This window comes from Scyliorhinus torazame, chromosome 5 (genome assembly GCF_047496885.1).
Source record: "Scyliorhinus torazame isolate Kashiwa2021f chromosome 5, sScyTor2.1, whole genome shotgun sequence".
Classification (NCBI taxonomy): Eukaryota; Metazoa; Chordata; class Chondrichthyes; order Carcharhiniformes; family Scyliorhinidae; genus Scyliorhinus; species Scyliorhinus torazame.
The window spans coordinates 327,137,787-327,156,311 of record NC_092711.1 but is presented as its reverse complement, the minus strand read 5'-3'; the positions used below and the strand labels follow the sequence as shown (position 1 = coordinate 327,156,311).

The following is an 18,525-nucleotide window of genomic DNA, read 5'->3' as shown; positions in this document are numbered from 1 at the left end:
CTCGTGCATTCCCCATGTGTTTCTCGTGTGTTCCCCGTGTGTTCCGCATGTGTTTCCTTGTGTGTTACCTGTGTGTTCCCTGTGTTTCCTGTGTGTTCCTCATGTGTTCCCCGTGTGTTTGTGTGTGTTTCTCATGTGTTTCCAGTGTGTTCCCCATGTGTTCCCCGTGTGTTTCCTTGTGTGTTCCCCACATGTTCCTCGTGTGTTGCCCATGTGTTTCTCATGTGTTCCTCGTGTGTTTCCCATGTATTCCTCGTGTGTTTCCTTGTGTGTTCCCTGTGTGTTCCCTGTGTGTTTCCTGTGTGTTCCTGTGTGTTTCCTTGTGTGTCTCCCGTGTGTTCCCCATGTGTTCCCCGTGTGTTCCCGTGTGTTTCTCGTGTGTTTCCTGTGTGTTCCCCATGTGTTCCCTGTGTGTTTCCTTGTATGCTCCTCGTGCGTTCCCCGTGTGTTCCTCGCGTGTTTCCTGGTGTGTTCCCCACATGTTTCTCGTGTGTTCCCCGTGTGTTCCTCATGTGTTCCCTGTGTGTTCCCTGTATATTCCCTGTGTGTACCTTGTGCATTCCCTGTGTGTTTCCTGTGTGTTCCTCATGTGTTCCTCATGTGTTTCCTCGTGTGTTCCCCATGTGTTCCCCGTGTGTTCCTGTGTGCTTCTCGTGTGTTTCCCATGTGTTCCCCATGTGTTTCCCGTGTGTTCCCCGTGTGTTCCCCGTGTTTTTCCTTGTGTGATCCCCACATGTTCCTCGTGTGTTCCTCGTGTGTTTCTCGTGTGTTCCCCATGTGTTCCTCTGTGTTCCCTTGTATGTTCCCTGTGTGTTCCTTGTGTGTTCCCTGTGTGTTTCTTGTGTGTTCCTCGTGTGTTCTTCATGTGCTTCCTCGTGTGTTCCTCGTGTGTTCCTGTGTGTTTCTCGTGTGTTCCCCATGTGTTCCTGTGTGTTCCCTTGTATGTTCCCTGTGTGTTCCTTGTGTGTTCCCTGTGTGTTTCTTGTGTGTTCCTCGTGTGTTCTTCATGTGCTTCCTCGTGTGTTCCTCGTGTGTTCCTGTGTGTTTCTCGTGTGTTTCCCATGTGTTCCCCATGTGTTTCCCGTGTGTTCCCCCCATGTTCCTCGTGTGTTCCTCGTGTGTTCCCCATGTGTTCCCCGTGTGTTTCTCGTGTGTTTCCCATGTGTTCCCCATGTGTTCCCCGTGTGTTTCCTTGTGTGTTCCCCACATGTTCCTCGTGTGTTCCCCATGTGTTTCTCGTGTGTTCCTCGTGCGTTTCCCATGTATTCCTCGTGTGTTTCCTTGTGTGTTCCCTGTGTGTTCCCTGTGTGTTTCCTGTGTGTTCCTGTGTGTTTCCTTGTGTGTCTCCCGTGTGTTCCCCATGTGTTCCCCGTGTGTTCCCGTGTGTTTCTCGTGTGTTTCCTGTGTGTTCCCCATGTGTTCCCTGTGTGTTTCCTTGTATGCTCCTCGTGCGTTCCCCGTGTGTTCCTCGCGTGTTTCCTGGTGTGTTCCCCACATGTTTCTTGTGTGTTCCCCGTGTGTTCCCTGTGTTCCCTGTGTGTTCCCTGTATATTCCCTGTGTGTACCTTGTGCGTTCCCTGTGTGTTTCCTGTGTGTTCCTCATGTGTTCCTCATGTGTTTCCTCGTGTGTTCCCCATGTGTTCCCCGTGTGTTCCTGTGTGCTTCTCGTGTGTTTCCCATGTGTTCCCCATGTGTTTCCCGTGTGTTCCCCGTGTGTTCCCCGTGTTTTTCCTTGTGTGATCCCCACATGTTCTTCGTGTGTTCCCCGTGTGTTTCTCGTGTGTTCCCCATGTGTTCCTGTGTGTTCCCTTGTATGTTTCCTGTGTGTTCCTTGTGTGTTCCCTGTGTGTTTCTTGTGTGTTCCTCGTGTGTTCTTCATGTGCTTCCTCGTGTGTTCCTCGTGTGTTCCTGTGTGTTTCTCATGTGTTTCCCATGTGTTCCCCATGTGTTTCCTGTGTGTTCCCCGTGTGTTCCTGTGTGTTCCCCATGTGTTTCCTTGTGTGTTCCCCACATGTTCCTCGTGTGTTCCCCATGTGTTCCCCGTGTGTTTCTCGTGTGTTTCCCATGTGTTCCCCATGTGTTTCCTTGTGTGTTCCCCACATGTTCCTCGTGCATTCCCCATGTATTTCTCATGTGTTCCCCATGTGTTTCCCATGTGTTCCCCATGTGTTTCTCGTGTGTTCCCCATGTGTTCCCCATGTGTTTCTCGTGTTTTTCCCATGTGCTCCCCATGTGTTTCCCGTGTGTTTCCCATGTGTTCCCCATGTGTTTCTCGTGTGTTCCCCATGTGTTCCCCACATGTTCCTCGTGCATTCCCCATGTGTTTCTCGTGTGTTCCCCGTGTGTTCCCCGTGTGTTTCTTGTGTGTTCCCCGTGTGGGGTCTGGGTACTCCGGTGGAGTCTGGGTACGCCGGGTGGGGTCCGGGTACGCGGGGTTGGATCCGGGTATGCCGGGTGTGGTGTGGGTACGCCGGGTGGGATTGGGGTATGCCGGGAGGGGTCTGGGTACGCCGGGTGGTGTCAGGGTACACGGAGTGGGGTCCGGGTACGCCGGGTGGGGTCTGGGAACGCCAGGTGGGGTCCGGGTACACCGGGTGTGGTGTGGGTACGTGGGGTGGGGTCCGGGTACGCGGGGTGGGATCCAGGTACGCGGGGTGGTGTCTGGGTACGCGGGGTGGTGTCTGGGTATGCGGGGTGGTGTCTGGGTACGGCGGGTGGGGTCCGGGAACTCAGGGTGGGGTCCGGGAACGCTGGGTGGGATCTAGGTATGCCGGGTGTGGTCTGCGTACGCCGGGTGGGGTCTGGGTACGCCGGGTGGGGTCTGGGACGCCGGGTGAATAGCAGGAGAAGCCCAAATTGAGATTGTAACAGGTGCAAATTATTTTGGAATTTTCCCGACCCGTTCCCAGCGACGGGATCTGGTGGAAATATCGTTAACCCTCATTTGCATTCATTTTAAACTTATCAACGAGATGAAGTCGGATGCAATGGCCGGTAATTACCCAACTCCCCAGCGGGAAATCTGGTGGGCATCGATTAGAATCCCATTCAAAAAAGTCCTGTTGGCGCAATGGCAGGGCAGCACGGTGGCGCAGTGGTTAGCACTGCTGCCTCACGACGCCGAGGTCCCAGGTTTGATCCCGGCCCTGGGTCACTGTCCGTGTGGAGTTTGCACATTCTCCCCGTGTTTGCCTGGGTTTCACCCCCACAACCCAAAGATATGCAGGGTAGGTGGATTGGCCGCGCTAAATTGCCCCTTAATTGGAAAAAATGAATTGGGTACTCTAAATTTATTTTTTAAAGTTGGCGCAATGGGTGCTGAGGGGACGGGAGGAGGTGAGAAGCCAGTTCCCATGTTCTGGCAAGCAGCTCAGGGACACCGGAACTGCAGTTGCTGGCGCGATTGGTGGGTGCTGACAACCCCCTCAAGGGGCGTTTGGGTTGCATAGAATTTACCGTGCAGAAGGAGGCCATTCGGCCCATCGAGTCTGCACCGGCTCTTGGAAAGAGCACCCTACCCAAGGTCAACACCTCCACACTCTATCCCCATAACCCAGTAACCCCACCCAACACTAAGGGCAATTTTGGACACTAAGGGGCAATTTATCACGGCCAATCCACCTAACCTGCACGTCTTTGGACCGTGGGAGGAAACCGGAGCACCCGGAGGAAACCCACGCACACACGGAGGATGTGCAGACTCCGCACAGTGACCCAAGCCGGAATCGAACCTGGGACCCTGGAGCTGTGAAGCAATTGTGCTAACCGCTGTGTCTGACCCAGCAAACACTCCGGGACAGAGCTATGCTGCAGCCTGTCTGACCCAGCAAACACTCCGGGACAGAGCTATGCTCTAGCCTGTCTGACCCAGCAAACACTCCGGGACAGAGCCATTCTGCAGCCTGTCTGACCCAGCAAACACTCCGGTACAGACCTATGCTGCAGCCTGTCTGACCCACTAAACACTCCGGGTCAGAGCTATGCTGCAGCCTGTCTAACCCAGCAAACACTCCGGGACAGAGCTATGCTGCAGCCTGTCTAACCCAGCAAACACTCCGGGACAGAGCTATGCTGCAGCCTGTCTGACCCAGCAAACACTCCGGGACAGAGCTATGCTGCAGCCTGTCTGACCCAGCAAACACTCCGGGTCAGAGCTATGCTGCAGCCTGTCTGACCCAGCAAACACTCCGGGACAGAGACATTCAGCAGCCTGTCTGACCCAGCAAACACTCCGGGACAGAGCAATTCTGCAGACTGCCTGGCCCACCAAACACTCCGGGACAGAAACATTCAGCAGCCTGCCTGACCCACCAAACACTCCGTGACTGAGCCATTCTGCAGCCTGTCTGACCCACCAAACACTCCGGGACAGAGCAATGTTGCAGCCTGTCTGACCCACCAAACACTCTGGGACAGAGCTATGCTGCAGCCTGTCTGACCCACCAAAAACTCCGGGACAGAGCTATGCTGCAGCCTGTCTGACCCAGAAAACACTCCGGGACAGAGCTATTCTGCAGCCTGTCTAACCCAGTAAACACTCCGGGACAGAGCTATTCTGCAGCCTGTCTGACCCACCAAACACTGCAGGACAGAGCTATTCTGCAGCCTGTCTGACCCAGCAAACACTCCGGGACAGAGCTATTCTGCAGCCTGTCTGACCCACCAAACACTCCAGGACAGAGCTATGCTGCAGCCTGTCTGACCCAGAAAACACTCCGGGACAGAGCTATTCTGCAGCCTGTCTAACCCAGCAAACACTCCGGGACAGAGCTATTCTGCAGCCTGTCTGACCCACCAAACACTGCAGGACAGAGCTATTCTGCAGCCTGTCTGACCCAGCAAACACTCCGGGACAGAGCTATTCTGCAGCCTGTCTGACCCACCAAACACTGCAGGACAGAGCTATTCTGCAGCCTGTCTGACCCAGCAAACACTCCGGGACAGAGCTATTCTGCAGCCTGTCTGACCCAGCAAACACTCCGGGACAGAGACATTCTGCAGATCGAACTTCCTTTGAGTATCAGGCAGCCTCCATCTTTGGTGTACATCCTGGATTCACACCCCTCACCCCTTCACCCCCCTCACCCCCCCCCCAAACACACCCTCACACCCCCACCCCACCTCACACACCCCCAGCCCCCCACAGTCACCCTCACCCCCACACAGACCCTCACCCCCTCACCCCCCCCCACACCCCCACACCCACTCACACCCCCCCACCCCCCACACACACCCTCACACCCCCCCACCACCCCACACACACCCTCACACTCCCCCACTCCCCCCTCCCCCCCACACCCCCACCCCCCCCTCACCCCATCCACCCTCACCCCCCAACCCCCCACACACACCCCCACCCACCACCCCCCAACCCCCGCACACCTCTCACACCCCCCCACAACCCCACACACACCCTCACACACCCCCACCACCCCACACACACACTCACCCCCCCGCCCCCCCACATCCCCCACAACCCCCTTCACCCCCCACACTCCCACCCCCACACACCCCCTCCCCCCCACACACACCCTCACACCCCCCACACCCCCTCACACCCCCCACACCCCCTCACCTCCCTGCCCAACCCTCCATACACACCCCCACACCCCCCACATCCCCACACACACACCCCCACCCCCCACACTCCACCCGCACACCCCTCACACACCCCCACACCCCCATCCACACCCCCACCCCCCCACCCCCACCTCCACACACCCCTCACACACCCACCCCCCCATACCCACACACACACCCTCACACCCCCCTCACACACACCCACCCCCCCATACCCCACACCCCCACACACACCCTCACACCCCCCACACCCCACACCCCCACACACACCCTCACACCCGCCACACCCCCACACACACCTTCACATCCCCCACACCCCCACACACCCCCTCACCCCCCCTGCCCAACCCTCCACACACACACCCACACCCCCAACCCCCCACATCCCCGCACACACACCCCCACCCCCCCCCACACTCCACCCACACACCCCTCACACACCCCCACACCCCCACCCCACCACCCCCACCTCCACACACCCCTCACACACACCCACCCCCCCATACCCCCACACACACCCTCACACCCCTCACCCCCCACACACACACCCACACCCTCCACCCCCCCCACACCCCCCAACACATCCCCACCCACCCACACACCCCCCACCCCCCATACATCCCCTCCCACCCCCACCCCCCACCCCCACCCCTCCCCCCACACACCCACACACACACACCCACAGTCTGCACCTGGGCAGGACTGGAAGTGATGTCCTAGGGGGGGTGTTTGCTAGAGCTGTTGGGGAGAGTTTAAACTAATGTGGCAGGGGGATGGGAACCGATGCAGGAAGTTGGAAGGTAGTAAAACAGGGACAGAAATAAAAAGCAGTAAGGGGGAAAGTGTAAGGCAGAGAAGCCATAGTCAAAAATCAAAAAGGGCGACAGTACAAGGTACAGTGACTGAGGGGAGCTCAGTGAATAGGACCAGGAATAATAAAAGAAATAAAACGGGAAGTGAAAACATAAATGGTAAGCGACGCGGCAGGTTGTTACAGGAAGATATGGGTTCGACGACAAGGAAAATTAGGAGAAAGGTTAAGAGGAAATATAATTTAGGAGAGGTGCATGATGCATGTAGAAATGGGACAGCAGTTATCGTGGGGGATTTTAATTTACATGTTGATTGGTTTAACCAGGTCGGTCAAGGCAGCCTTGAGGAGGAGTTTATAGAATGTATCCGCGATAGTTTCCTCGAACAGTATGTAATGGAACCTACGAGGGAACAAGCGGTCCTAGATCTGGTCCTGTGTAATGAGACAGGATTGATTCAGGATCTCATAGTTAGGGATCCTCTCGGAGGGAGCGATCACAATATGGTGGAATTTAAAATACAGATGGAGGGTGAGAAGGTAAAATCAAGCACTAGTGTTTTGTGCTTAAACAAAGGAGATTACAATGGGATGAGAGAAGAACTAGCTAAGGTAGACTGGGAGCAAAGACTTTATAGTGAAGCAGTTGAGGAACAGTGGAGAACCTTCCAAGTGATTTTTCACAGTGCCCAGCAAAGGTTTATACCAACAAAAAGGAAGGACGGTAAAAAGAGGGAAAATCGACCGTGGATATCTAAGGAAATAAGGGAGAGTATCAAATTGAAGGAAAAAACATACAAAGTAGCAAAGATCAGTGGGAGACTAGAGGACTGGGAAATCTTTAGGATGCAACAGATAGCTACTAAAAAAGCTATAAAGAAGAGCAAGATAGATTATGAGAGTAAACGTGCTCAGAATATAAAAACAGATAGCAAAAGTTTCTACAAATACATAAAACAAAAAAGAGTGCTAAGGTAAATATTGGTCCTTTAGAGGATGAGAAGGGAGATTTAATAATGGGAGATGAGGAAATGGCTGAGGAACTGAACAGGTTTTTTGGGTCGGTCTTTACAGTGGAAGACACAAATAACATGCCAGTGACTGATGGAAATGAGGCTATGACAGGTGAGGACCTTGAGAGGATTGTTATCACCAAGGAGGTAGTGATGGGCAAGCTAATGAGGCTAAAGGTAGACAAGTCTCCTGGACCTGATGGAATGCATCCCAGAGTGCTAAAAGAGATGGCTAGGGAAATTGCAAATGCACTCGTGATAATTTACCAAAATTCACTAGACTCTGGGGTGGTCCCGGCGGATTGGAAATTAGCAAACGTGACACCACTGTTTAAAAAAGGAGGTAGGCAGAAAGCGGGTAATTATAGGCCAGTGAGCTTAACTTCGGTAGTAGGGAAGATGCTGGAATCTATCATCAAGGAAGAAATAGCGAGGCATCTGGATGGAAATTGTCCCATTGGGCAGACGCAGCATGGGTTCATAAAGGGCAGGTCGTGCCTAACTAATTTAGTTGAATTTTTTGAGGACATTACCAGAGCGGTAGATAACGGGGAGCCAATGGATGTGGTATATCTGGATTTCCAGAAAGCCTTTGACAAGGTGCCACACAAAAGGTTGTTGCATAAGATAAAGATGCTTGGCATTAAGGGGAAAGTAGTAGCATGGATAGAGGATTGGTTAATTAATAGAAAGCAAAGAGTGGGGATTAATGGGTGTTTCTCTGGTTGGCAATCAGTAGCTAGTGGTGTCCCTCAGGGATCAGTGTTGGGCCCACAACTGTTCACAATTTACATAGATGATTTGGAGTTGGGGACCAAGGGCAATGTTGCCACGTTTGCAGATGACACTAAGATAAGTGGTAAAGCAAAAAGTGCAGAGGATACTGGAAGTCTGCAGAGGGATTTGGATAGGCTAAGTGAATGGGCTAGGGTCTGGCAGATGGAATACAATGTTGACAAATGTGAGGTTATCCATTTTGGTAGGAATAACAGCAAAAGGGATTATTATTTAAATGATAAAATATTAAAACATGCTGCTGTGCAGAGAGACCTGGGTGTGCTAGTGCATGAGTCGCAGAAAGTTGGTTTTCAGGTGCAACAGGTGATTAAGAAGGCAAATGGAATTTTGGCCTTCATTGCTAGAGGGATGGAGTTTAAGACTAGGGAGGTTCTGCTGCAATTGTATAAGGTGTTAGTGAGGCCACACCTGGAGTATTGTGTTCAGTTTTGGTCTCCTTACTTGAGAAAGGACGTACTGGCACTGGAGGGTGTGCAGAGGAGATTCACTAGGTTAATCCCAGAGCTGAAGGGGTTGGATTACGAGGAGAGGTTGAGTAGACTGGGACTGTACTCGTTGGAATTTAGAAGGATGAGGGGGGATCTTATAGAAACATATAAGATTATGAAGGGAATAGATAGGATAGATGCGGGCAGGTTGTTTCCACTGGCGGGTGAAAGCAGAACTAGGGGGCATAGCCTCAAAATAAGGGGAAGTAGATTTAGGACTGAGTTTAGGAGGAACTTCTTCACTCAAAGGGTTGTGAATCTATGGAATTCCTTACCCAGTGAAGCAGTAGAGGCTCCTTCATTAAATGTTTTTAAGATAAAGATAGATAGTTTTTTGAAGAATAAAGGGATTAAGGGTTATGGTGTTCGGGCCGGAAAGTGGAGCTGAGTGCACAAAAGATCAGCCATGATCTCATTGAATGTCGGAGCAGGCTCGAGGGGCCAGATGGCCGACTCCTGCTCCTAGTTCTTATGTTCTTATGTTCTCACACACCCCCACACCCCCACACACACCCTCACCCCCCCCACCCCCCCCACACACACCCCCAGACACACCCCCACACCCCCACGCATGCCCTCACCCCCCCATCCCACCCCCACAACCCCACACACACCCTCACCCCCCCACATCCCCACACCCCCCACACCCCCACACACACCCCCACCCCCCCACACACACACACCCCCCCACACCCCTCCCACACCCCCTCACCCCCCCCCCACCTCCCCACAGCCCCCCCACAACCTCACACACACCCCCACAGCCCCACACACACCCTCACCCCCCCACCCCACCCCCACCCCCCCTCTCACACCCTCACCCCCCCACACCCTCACACACACACCCACCCCCCCACACCCCCCCTCACACACCCCCACACCCCTCCCCCACCCCCTCACCCCCCCCCACCTCCCCACAGCCCCCCCACAACCTCACACACACCCCCACAGCCCCACACACACCCTCACCCCCCCACCCCACCCCCACCCCCCCTCTCACACCCTCACCCCCCCACACCCTCACACACACACCCACCACCCCACACCCCCCACACCCCCCCTCACACACCCCCACCACACCCCCACCCCCCCCCACACCCCCCTCACACACCCCCACACCCCTCACCCCCTGACAGACACCCCTCTCACCCCCCTCACCACCCCCCCTCCCACACACACTATCTCACACACACGCCTTCCCCCCACCCCCTCACACCCTCCTGTCGAAACAAGGCTGACACACTTTTTGTTTAGTTACCGGACCGCGCCACATGCCATGACCAAGTGGCACTGGCTGAACTGTTGAGGGGCCGGGTCAGGACCCGCCTCGGTCTGACGTTGAGGCGGGCAGACGCTGATCAGAAGCTCCCAGCTGGAGACGCAGTCTGTGTCGAAACTTCGGGGTCGGAGTCTGTTGGATTGCAGAGACTGTGGGACAACAGACTGGGCCGGTCTCATATCGAGCAAAGACCGGTGAGCGGACAGTGCAAAACACCTTGATCACCTCCAAAGCAGGGGTCTGCTGTTCGGACTCACGCCTCCCGAGAAACCATCTCAGAGCCACACCAGCCCGGAACATGGGGCCTGTGCTGTCGCCACCCCTCGGGCCCGGACACACAGAGAGTAACGGACTCAGATTTCGAGATGGAGACCCAGGCGTCCGAGGTTACAGCCAGGGTTCTCATCTGGAATCAGTTGCCAACGGTACCCACCAAACGGTCATCGCGGAACCGATGTTCCCCGAAACACTACCCGTCCGCTGACCCAGCCCATAGCCACCCGAGGTGGAACCGCAGCAAAGCGGAAACGGCGATGTCCTCCGCTCCCCACATCACAGCCACTTACAGACTGGGGGAGGGGAGGGGAGGGATGTTATAAACCCCCAAGATCTCGGGGATTGATCTCCCCGTAGAGCTCGGCTGAGGCAGGATCCAGAATCTGGGAATGGTCCCGTCTGGGACCAGCACCTAACGGAGAGTTGGAAATAAACCACTTTGACCCCTCTCTGGGCTCCTCCTTGCCTACACCAACTGGGTTTACACGTTCCAGCATCAGGACACGGCCCACAGTCTCCTCACTCACAGGGCACACAACCACCGCTCAAACTAATTAACCAATTTCAAACTAATCAGCTCCTTCCATTAACTTTTAATGGGTTAAAATCTCCATTGGCCCCTTGGACAGGGAAATGGAATGGGATTGGTTTACACTTGAACATGAAAAACTACAAATAATTCTAACAATGTAACTTCCTCCGTGAGCTTAAACATTCTCAGAATCACTCACCTGTCACTGTCTGCTGTAAATCAATGAATAATTGAAGTCAGATCCAGTGGGATTGATCTCCTAGTCATCCTGTGCCCCCCCCTGTCCTGGGGTCATTACTGAAATCACTCACGGCAGATTTTGCTGTTGGAAAGTTGGGGACAATTGCCTCACTGGGTGATGATGTGCCTTCCTGCCAAGCTCTGATGGAAAGAGCTGCTCACCCTGCTGGATTGTAAAAGTTTATAACATTCTCTTTTCACTCTGTCAGCTTTGTGACCCAATTGCTCAAAGCCTTGTGTTATCGCTCAGCTCGTCTGACGCAGTTAAAAGTCAGGACACACCTTTAAAGCAGCAAACTCAACTTCATTTAACTCTGCCGACAGCTGCCTCACCCCCTGGAGTCACATGTAGGCCAGGCTGGGTAAGCGTGGCAGATTGCCACCTCAAAGAACATCGATGAGCCAGATTGGTTATACTAACAATCAGATGTCATTATTATCAAGACTCACATTCAATTTCAGTTTATTTAATTAATTGAATTTCAATTCCCCATTGTTCTGCTGAGGGGTCGATGGTACATTTCCCGGCCCGGGTGTGAAGGTCTGAGGGGTCGATGGTACATTTCCCGGCCCGGGTGTGAAGGTGCGATGAAGATTCCAGTGGGCAGCCTTCCCGCTCCCTGACTGACCGGTCTGAAATTTTACAGGGACAGGCGGGGAAGCGTTGGGAAGCCTATCTTCCCTTGGGCCTAGTCAGGCCATTAACCTGTTCAGGGTTTTTAAGGCCTCATCCAGCACCTGTCAGTATTTAACCTCCAGGCAAGGGAGAAGCCAGGCAGCTTCAGCTGTGGGGGCTGGTGTTCAACAAGAGGTTGAAACTCCATTGCAGGATTCCTGGGCCCATTGGAACCAAGGCCCTGTGCGGCCAATTCAATCAGACATCTTCGACGGCATTCTCCCTTTCTGAGACTAAGGGCTGGATTTTCCGATTCTGTGGCTATGTCCAGAGCATGTGTCTAGTATTACAACCAAAATGTCAGCGTCACCCACACACCGATTCTCCGCCCGGTAGGGGGGGCGAGCAGCCGCGCCACGTAAAACCCTCGACTTTGCCTGCGGATACGGACGGAGAATTGCCGGGTCCGTGGACACGCATGTGCACGGCGGAGACCTGCAGCGGCCGCGAAGGTATAAGATGGCGCCAGCTGTGGACGGACCCAGCCTGCCAGATAGTGCCTCCCTGTAACCCCCCTCGCCACCCCCAGACCAGCCCCATCTGTCCCCCCAGCCCCCACCGAAGACACCCCCAGTCAGCGGAACTCCCCCCCCTCCCCCGACTGTAACGATGCCGGACACAGTCCAAAGATGTGCGGGTTAGGTGGATTGGCCATGCTAAATTGCCCTTAGTGTCCAAAATTGTCCTTAGTGTCCAAAAATTGCCCTTAGTGTTGGGTGGGGTTACTGGGTTATGGGGATTGGGTGGGGGTGTGGGCTTGGGTAGGGTGCTATTTCAGAGAGCCGGTGCAGACTCGATGGGCTGAATGGCCTCCTTCTGCACTGACCCCACAGCCCATCTCCTTGCCACCCCCACAACTGCCCCCAGCCTTGGCAGCAGCGCCCTGGTCAGCGGCACAACTGTCAGTAAATGACGGCGATGTTGGACCCTCTCCGGACCCCCTCTCTCTCACTCAGCAGCCATGATGCCCGTTTCACGATTTTCAAAAGCAGATTGAATCGCGCCGTCGGGAACTCGGTCCATCGGAGGCGGAGCATCGCCGGGGCCCGGAGAATACCGGGTCGGGCCCGCTAATGATATGCAAACGCTGCCGACTGTACGTGCATTCTGGAACGTAGTGACGCCGCTGTCGAGGTGGCGGATAATTGCGATTTGGTGTCAGATCTCTGTCCGCCGCGATTTTGCCGTAAGAACCGATTCTCCGACCAATCACCTTTCCCGATTCTGCGGTTCGCCGGTGGAGAACCCACTCTTTATTTTTGACAAATTTGTGTGAGGAATCATTCTCCAGAGATGCAGAATCAGGTTTACTGGAAATATGATCAACGTCTGTCAACATTTCTTTCTTTGAGTCACTTACTGCCCAATGGGTTTCCTAACTCCCTCATTCTCTACCATCGGTATCCCGAGCGCTATTCGCTTCCCTCGGCATCTCTGTAATTATGGTGAAGCTACAACCTTCACTCCTGCCAAATCATTACCCAAATGTAAGTCTACTCCATCCACTGGGAATTCCTTAACCACTCCGGCAACTACTGGACCTGACACTGAATCACACCCCAATTGTACTTTATACAATGGGACTGAAACGCAATCTCCACTTATCCCCTTCACTAATACCTTAGCTTCCATTGATCTGCCTGGAGAGAAAACCAAACCCTTCTCCAGTAAGAGAGTTTGCGTAGCACCTGTGTCCCTCAAGATAGTTATGGGTTTGACTATATCAGTTGATGAAAATGGGGAGTCCAGAAAAAGTTACAGTCCTGTAGTATTCTCCACTCTTGTTCCCTTTTCAGAATCCTCCCCATGAACCCCCACAATCCCATGGGTTTTCCTTGCAACTTCCAACATGTTGAACAAAAGTATCCCACCTTGTTTAAATGGTAGCTCCTAGGCTTTCGAGTCTCACCTCCACCCTCAGTACCTTCCTTCCTCATCTGAGGAGGATATCTGGGAGCATTCCCAGCTATTCATTCCTTACGTTGGCTAGCTGCCTTCCTTTCACTCTCCCACTTCCTATCCTTTTCAAAATTATGGGGGTGATGGTGTCAGAGCGTTTCCAAGGACTGAGTATTGAGCTAGCTTTTACATGGAATTCCTCCCTCTTAATTACAGCTCAGCTGAATACACAGACCTGCAGATACATCAGCTCTGGTTAAGACGGCTTTATTTTTCCAAGCTTGGTCAACGTACGAGGAAGAGTGATTTGGATAACTGCCAAAAGCACTCTCCTTTACACTGGTTCAGATCCCCAATAATACAGTTTTCCAAAATCAATAGCCCACCCCAGTTAGACTTGGTCCAATCCTTGGGGCTGTCAATTTGATAGTGACCAATGAAAGTTACGTTAAGCAACTTGATGACTTGTGATCAGCTCATGATTTAACCCCATCCTGCCACCTGTTGTTTACTAGGATCTTGAAATGAAAATGAAATGAAAATCGCTTATTGCCACAAGTAGGCTTCAATGAAGTTACTGTGAAAAGCCCCTAGTCCCCACGTTCCGGCGCCTGTTCGGGGAGGCTGGTACAGGGAATTGAACCCGCGCTGCTGGCCTGCCTGGCTCTGCTTTAAAAGCCAGCCATTTAGCCCACTGTGCTAAACCAGCCCCTATAAAGTTGTTTTTGTCCATTCCCATCGTATGTGTCACAGTCAGTTCCTGTCCACCTCATTGTTTATCCAGGTGCAGGATGTCGAAGTTGGTTCCTCTTTACACCATGGATTGGCTGAGACAGGGGGCACTGATAAGAACTGTTTACTGAGCTGACCGTGTTATTGCTGACCACACTATTTCTGTATATCCCTGTTTGTCTCAAAAACAAGGGCAAGTTAGCCAGCTTACACCCCATCATGCATTATGGCCACTGCTTTTAGCAAGAGTTTGAATGCTTGTTACTGTTATGTCTGAAAAATACATGTTTAATGGGCAATAATGATTACTGGGTATACTTTCTGTGATTAGTCTCAATCCTTAATAAACTAACTTCTGTAGAACTATTCCAGTGTTATCCCAGCTATCTGGTTTTATGGGATCTCATCGGAGGACATCCCCCTTCATATAGAACAAAGGTTTAAATTTATGGATTTATGGATAAGCTGATAATCGTCAGCCATGGTGTAGCAGCAATCACCCTTTGGCCTTCAACCTGGGTTCTTATCGGAGGAGGTAGGGAATTCTTAAATTCCTCTCAGAGAATGATCTCTCTCAGAGTCTGCTAGGTAGTTGCAACTCCCAATGCTCGTAGCAATCTATCAAAATAGTTCTGCTTAACCCTTTGGAATTCTGCACACGTTTATCCCACTGTCTCCTTAAATTCCAAAACTTAGCCTTAATGCTTCCAGAACCAATTCATATGCCCCCAGAATAGACTTTCTTAGCTGGTCAAAATTCTTACACCCCCCTCTGACAGGGAAGCACAAACGCCCTGTGCCCGCCCCATCCGTTTGCTTCGTGGGGGTAACGCCCACTTCACTTTTGGCCACTCCATTTAGGATACTATTTTTTCGCAAGCTCTGAAAAAACGGTTTCCACCTCCTTCTCTTCTCTTTTTGGGACGGCCTGTACAAATATAGGGCGTCATTCTCCGCCGGCGGGAGTCTCCGTTCTGCCGGCGCCCGGGGGTTTCCCGACGGTGTGGGGCTGCCCCACAATGGGAAACTCCATTGCCCGGCCGGTGTTACGGAGACTCCCCCCGGCCGGTCGGCGCAGAAATGTGGCGGGGCGGGGAGGAGAATTTCGCCCATAGTGGCTGGGTTCCGTTCCCGGGTCCAGCTCCCCTCCAGCTTCAGGCACCTCCTCTCTAATCGCCTCTGCCTTCAGCTTGTGTTCTTTCCTCTCTCTCTCTCATTTCCATCTTTATTTCTTTTTGCTGCAGGGCTGACAGTTTTATTTGTAACTACTTCTGCTGATGGACTGACCCAGGCTGTGGTTCTGGTATTTCTTTCAGATTTAAATGTTGAGCAATCATTTACTTATCTCTACCTTCCTAGCTTTAGCTGGCCGCTCTACTTTTAATTCACCTGCCAATTCCTCTAGCTTGTCTTTTCAAAGCGTTTTTAAACAAACCAAAGACAAGTTGTCCATCTGAAGAAAAACCCTATCAGTTTTCACAGCCATCCTGTTATATTGCTACAAACCTGGGGCGAAATTCTCCGTTATCGGCGCGATGTCCGCCGCCCGGCGCCAGAAACGGCACAAATCCCACCTGCATCGCGCCGCCCCAAACGTCACTAAGTCTCCGGCCGGGAATGGGCTAGCAGCGGCGTGACGCTATCCGCGCCGGCTCACGTGGTTCATGCCGCGCGGCGTGACGCTATCCGCGCTGGCTCACGTGGTTCACGCCGCGCGGCGTGACGCTATCCGCGCCGGCTCACGTGGTTCACGCCGCGCGGCGTGATGCTATCCGCGCCGGCTCACGTGGTTCACGCCGCGCGGCGTGACGCTATCCGCGCCGGCTCACGTGGTTCACGCCGCGCGGCGTGATGCTATCCGCGCTGGCTCACGTGGTTCACGCCGCGCGGCGTGATGCTATCCGCGCTGGCTCACGTGGTTCACGCCGCGCGGCGTGACGCGATCCGCGCTGGCTCACGTGGTTCACGCCGCGCGGCGTGACGCTATCCGCGCTGGCTCACGTGGTTCACGCCGCGCGGCGTGACGCTATCCGCGCTGGCTCACGTGGTTCACGCCGCGCGGCGTGACGCTATCCGCGCCGGCTCACGTGGTTCACGCCGCGCGACGTGACGCTATCCGCGCCGGCTCACGTGGTTCACGCCGCGCGGCGTGACGCTATCCGCGCCGGCTCACGTGGTTCACGCCGCGCGACGTGACGCTATCCGCGCCGGCTCACGTGGTTCACGCCGCGCGGCGTGACGCTATCCGCGCTGGCTCACGTGGTTCACGCCGCGCGGCGTGACGCTATCCGCGCCGGCTCACGTGGTTCACGCCGCGCGGCGTGACGCTATCCGCGCCGGCTCACGTGGTTCACGCCGCGTGACGTGACGCTATCCGCGCCGGCTCACGTGGTTCACGCCGCGTGACGTGACGCTATCCGCGCCGGCTCACGTGGTTCACGCCGCGCGGCGTGACGCTATCCGCGCTGGCTCACGTGGTTCACGCCGCGCGGCGTGACGGCTCATAAGGCCGCGCAGCTCCCCCCCACCCGACCGCAACACCCGACTGGATGGCCGCCGCGCAGCCCCGAGGTTCGAGTCACGCGATGTGGAGGCGCTCCTGGACACGGTGGAGCAGAGGAGGGACGCCCTGTATCCCGGGCACGGCCGCAGAGTTGCCCCACGCCACAGCCGGCGTCTGTGGAGGGAAGTGGCAGAGGCCGTCACCGCTGTGGCCCTGACACCACGGACAGGCACCCAGTGCCACAAGAAGGTGAACGACCTCATCAGAGCAGGCAGGGTGAGCGTCCCCCATATCCCCCCTCCCCAATATCCCCCCTCCCCCATATACCCCCTCCCCCATATCCCCCCTCCTCATATCCCCCATATCCCCCCTCCCCCATATCCCCCCTCCCCCATATCCCCCCTCCCCATATCCCCATATCCCTCCTCCCCATATCCCCCTCCCCATATCCCCATCCCCATATCCCCCCTCCGCCATATCCCCCCTCCCCATATCCCCCATAACCCCCTCCCCATATCCCCCTCCCCATATCCCCCTTCCCCATATCCCCCATATCCCCCCTCCCCCATATCCTCGCTCCCCCATATCCCCCCTCCCCCATATCATCCATTTCCCCCCTCCCCCATATCCTCCATATCCTCCCTCCCCCATATCCCCCCTCCCCCATATCCCCCCTCCCCCATATCCACCTCCCCCATATCCCCATATCCCTCCTCCCCCATATCCCCCTCCCCATATCCCCATCCCCCATATCCCCCCTCCGCCATATCCCCCTCCCCATATCCCCCATAGCCCCCTCCCCATATCCCCCTCCCCATATCCCCCTTCCCCATATCCCCCATATCCCCCCTCCCCCATATCCCCCATATCCCCCTCCCCCATATCCCCCTCCCCATATCCCCCCTCCCCCATATCCCCCATATCCCCCCTCCCCATATCCCCGCTCCCCCATAGCCCCCTCCACTATATCATCCATTTCCCCCTCCCCCATATCCCCCATATCCTTCCTCCCCCATATCTCCCATATCCCCATATCGCCTCTCCCCACATCCCCATCCCCCATATCCCCCTCCCATTTCCCCCCTCCCCCATATCCCCTTCCCCATATCCCCCCTCGCCCATATCCCCCCTCCCCCATATCCCCCCTCCCCCATATCCCCTCCCCATAGCCCCCTCCCCCACATCCACCCTCCCCCATATCCCCCCTCCCACATATCCTGATGCGGCGGGACGGAGAATCTCGCTGCCCCCGGGGAGACGCTGATGCTGCGGGACGGAGAATCTCGCTGCCCCCGGGGAGATGCTGATGCGGCGGGACGGAGAATCTCGCTGCCCCCGGGGAGACGCTGGTGCTGCGGGACAGAGAATCTCGCTGCCGGGGAGACGCTGATGCGGCGGAACGGAGAATCTCGCTGCACCCGGGGACGCGCTGATGCTGCGGGACGGAGAATCTCGCTGCACCCGGGGACGCGCTGATGCTGCGGGACGGAGAATCTCGCTGCCCCCGGGGAGACGCTGATGCTGCGGGACGGAGAATCTCGCTGCCGGGGAGACGCTGATGCGGCGGAACGGAGAATCTCGCTGCCGGAGAGACGCTGATGCTGCGGGACGGAGAATCTCGCTGCTCCCGGGGAGACGCTGATGCTGCGGGACGGAGAATCTCGCTGCTCCCGGGGAGACGCTGATGCTGCGGGACGG

At 55.0% G+C, this 18,525-nt stretch overlaps 1 protein-coding gene across 1 annotated transcript in view; it reads right to left on the bottom strand.

Moving 5' to 3' along the window:
- Window positions 1-11,138, bottom strand: part of LOC140418127 (uncharacterized) — a 58,552-nt gene extending 47,414 nt beyond the window's left edge. The window contains exon 1 of the mRNA XM_072501540.1: window positions 10,977-11,138. The gene's annotated coding sequence lies outside the window, so the exon portion shown is untranslated. The remainder of the gene's footprint in view (window positions 1-10,976) is intronic.
- Window positions 11,139-18,525: the final 7,387 nt, after the last annotated feature.